This window comes from Gossypium hirsutum, chromosome D08 (genome assembly GCF_007990345.1).
Source record: "Gossypium hirsutum isolate 1008001.06 chromosome D08, Gossypium_hirsutum_v2.1, whole genome shotgun sequence".
NCBI classification, from domain to species: domain Eukaryota; kingdom Viridiplantae; phylum Streptophyta; class Magnoliopsida; order Malvales; family Malvaceae; genus Gossypium; species Gossypium hirsutum.
This window is the reverse complement of record NC_053444.1, coordinates 33630253-33634374: the sequence shown is the minus strand read 5'-3', so window position 1 is coordinate 33634374 and position 4122 is coordinate 33630253. Positions and strand designations below refer to the sequence as shown.

The 4122-nt window shown below is 34.7% G+C and overlaps 1 non-coding gene across 1 annotated transcript; it reads left to right on the top strand.

The window, feature by feature from the left end:
* The first annotated feature begins 317 nt into the window (after positions 1-317).
* LOC121220618 (small nucleolar RNA R71) lies at positions 318-423 on the top strand. Its single transcript, XR_005917838.1, has one exon. It is a non-coding gene; the product is annotated as a small nucleolar RNA R71 (small nucleolar RNA).
* The last annotated feature ends 3699 nt before the right edge of the window (positions 424-4122 follow it).

The window sequence follows — 4122 nt, the reverse complement described above, 5'->3', positions numbered from 1 at the left end:
GGATTGTTGTTATAGTGGAAGAGCGGTTTGTCTCTCCCATATATAGATGATGTAGAAGCAGATTCAATACGGTTGAGTCTATCCACTAACTGTTGATACTTATCATCCTCTTGGATAGCTTTTACCGTAATGGGTTTCTGACCATACATGAATCGTTCAATTCGCCACTGGCAGGAGTTTAGTGTCATGTTCTCAATGATTTCATATTCATCCTCATACATTCTGTTCATAAGGTCTCCTCCTACTACTTCATCTAATCCAAATGTGCATTTGTATCCAACCCATTATAAAATATTTGTAGTCGCATCCACTTCAAAAATTCGTGGTGTGGGAATTTTTGAATCAACATTTTGAGACATCCCCATGCCTTATAGAAAATTTCTCCCTCTATTTGTCTAAAGGCAATAATCTCTCGTCTCAGCTAAACTATTTTGCTAATCAGAAAGAACTTCTGTAAGAATTTTCTAACAAGTTCATCCCATGTTTTGATATATCCTGGTGTCTGCAAGTCTAACCAAGAAAATGCGTTATCAATCAAGGAGAAGGGGAATAGTCAAAGACGAATAGCGTCATCGATGACCCTATTATATTTAAAAGTATCACAGAGTTAGAGAAACAATTTTACATGTTGATTAAGGTCTTCTGTCATAGTGCCCATAAATTGCAGATTATTCTGAATAATCTAAATCATTACCGATTTTATCTCGAAATTATTAGTTGTAATCGTCGGTCTTGCTATACTTTCCTGAACCATGTCTAGGCTTGGTAAGGCATAATTCCTTAAGGTTCTCTCATTTCGAGCCATATGTACGTTTGAGGGTAATTGTGGTGCTGGTGGGTTTCCTAAGGCGTTATCGTTAGCGTCACTGAACAATGGATTTTCTCGTGGTACGGTCTTGCTATACTACTATTTCTAATGGTGATTTTTTTAGATTATTCCCTCTGGATTTGTGGCTACTACAATAGGCAAGCCCCTACTACGAGTCATACACTAACTTAGAAAGAAGAGATTAGAAATAATAAATAAAATCGTAACTATAATTGAGAAATTTCCTAATTATTCTTTTACGTGCAAAAATTAAAATTAACCTAGTAATGTTGCCTTCCCAGCAACAGTGCCAACAATTTGACCTCCTCTAGACATACTAACGTCTAAAATGTGAATACTGCAATAAGATATAAAATCACAAGGCAGTATCCGCAAGTATATGGGTCGAGTTGTAATATAGTTTTATAAAAAAGTAGGTGAGTACCCGAGGATCGTACCCAAGGGAGGCAAGTGCTAGATCAATTCGAACCTAAACACTAAAATATCTAATTATTACATTTAATAAATTATAGTACAAGAACATAAAAGAAAAGTTTTTAAAGTTTTTAGACAAATAAAATAAAATAACATAAAATAATTAAAATTCAAGAGATAGAAAGTAGAGTAAATCAAATCTCAATTATGGATGATTAGCTTGCTTCGATAATCCCCATCAACTGTTGCTACGGGTTCCTCGTCAATCAACTAGTCTCTACCCTAGCAGGATTTTCTGATCTTCTATTAACATAATGAATCAGCAAGAACTACTTATCTTCCAACCTCATAGTCCTGACTGGCTTGGGGTAAAGGTGTTCACGAATAGGCAATACCAATTTTGGGTTAATTCCCACCTTGATGACATCTCAGGGTTGTCAGGCCCAGGGTTTGTTTCACGTTCTTCCTTTCCCAAATAATTGATCCATTGAATGACCCTACAAAATAGTTAACAGATTATACCTCCACTTGCTAATCCGCCACAGAGGGATTAGTTCCTCATGGTTTTATAAATAGCATTGAATAGATAGAGGAATTAATCATAACAAATGAATTGAAGTAAAGAGTTTAAGAAAAACCTTATTGATATTGATAATAAATATAAGGTTGATCTCCTTCACAATTTTTATCTCTTGAAATAAAACAAAGATAAATAAACTAAACTCTAGAAAACCTATGGAAGCAAGAAAACAAAACTTAATCTAGGCTAATGGAATGGTGTCCATAATATGTGCTGAAGAAGCCTATTTATAGCCTTCAGGTGGTTGTCGTCCTCAACGCTAGGTCAGTTTACGTTCCTAAGCTTTAAGTTTGATTGTATGGACCAAAATGCCCTTACTTCATGTTTAATTTCATTTCCATAGTCGATGTTGCGACACACCAGGACCTTTGTCGAAACATAGAAGTCAATATGCTCCTCCTTGGGATGTCTTCATATGTCGCAACATCGAAGGTGGTTTCATACTTTCTCCATTCTGCTCACTATGTTACGACATCGGACCTCCCGTGTTGTGGCATAGCATCCAGTGTCGGCCTAAAATGCCTTCTAATGGTCTCTTGCACACTTACGAAATATGTTAGCTCTCCCTTAGGCCTCATTCGACCCTTAATGTCAATAAAAAACTCAATTCACACATTTTATTAAATATAATTAAAACTGAAGAAACTTAACTAAAATATAAAGGAAAAGCTTGTATTCAGGCTTCTTAAGTACGAAATTTAATCTCTTACACCGAATTACAACAAATCACACATCAAGCAATTATATGAGGCACAACCACATCAAAAGAGGTATGAGACCTCTAAAGCTCTATTTCAATGTAAAATGGTGGAGGGAATTCCTATGGGAACTCACATTCTTAAAATGATAGGCGATATTGAAAGTTTTGAAAAACTAGGATTCCCTCTATGCGTGGATTTGGTAACCTATGTCATCATGCAATCGTTGCCAGATAAATTTAGCCAATTTTTCCTCAATTTCAACATGAATGACATTAATAAAACTTTTCCACAGTTACTTAGCATGTTGTGAACTACTGAAAGTAACATGAAAAAGGTTGAACCTAAGCCCGTTCTAATTGTTCGTGAGGACAAAGGCAAAAAGAAAGCTTAATGTTAAGGCAAAGCCTAAGGAAAATGGCAAGGCCAAGTCTAGCAAAGGAAAGGCTGCATTGAAACCTAAAGAAGGAATTGCTAAAGAAGGAAAATGTTTCCATTGTGGTAAGACCGGACAGCAAGGACTGCAAAGGAGTGCAAAGGAGTAGGAATTTGGCTAAAGAAGATGTGGACCTATGAGTTGAAAATAGAGCATGAGTTGTTGCATTAGCTGTAGGAACACAAATATTATCATTATCTAGTAGAATTGATTTAATTTTTGGAGGATTGTTATTTTCTACCAAGTTTGACTAGAAACATTATTTCAATTTCTTATTTAGACAAAATTGGTTTTTAGATAATTATTAAGAATAATTATTATTCATTTTATCTCGATAATGTTTTCTATAGTTCGACACAATTAGTAAATGGCCTCTCTATTTTAGATTAAGATATGTCAATTTATAACATAAATACTAAAAGATCAAAAATAAATAACTCTAATCAAACTTATCTTTAGCATTGTCGATTGGGCCATATAAGTGAGAAACGCATATCAAAGCTCCATAAAGATTGAATTTTAGACTATTTTGTTTTCTAATAATTGGATATACGAGAGTTTTGTTTGTTGGGTAAAATGACTAAAACTCCTTTTAATAGTAAAAGTGAGTGAGCTAGTGATTTATTGCTTTTAATACATAGTGATGTATGTGGACCAATGAACACACAAGCCAGAGCAGGTTTTTAATAATTCATTACTTTCACTAATGACTTTAGTAGATATAGGTATATTTATCTTATGCGCCATAAACCTGAAGCCCTTGAAAAGTTCAAGGAATTTAAAAATGAAATACAAAACCAACTAGGCAAAAGTATTAAGGCACTTTGATCAGATCGAGAAGGAGAATACTTAAGCTTAGAGTTTGATGAGTTTCTGAAAGAATGTGAGATTGTCTCACAACTTACACCTCCTGGTACTCCACAATGTAATGGAGTTTCCAAAAGAGAATTTGAACACTATTAGACACAGTTCGATTAATGATGAGTCATGCTGATCTTACTACTTCCTTTTGGGGATATGCGCTTGAAACAAATGCTTTCACACTGAATCATGTTCCATCTAAATCGGTGCAAAAGACATCATATGAGATGTGGACTAGGAAGCGTCCTAGTATGTCTTTCATAAAGATTTGGGGTTGTGAAGCTTATGTTAATCATCATAAATC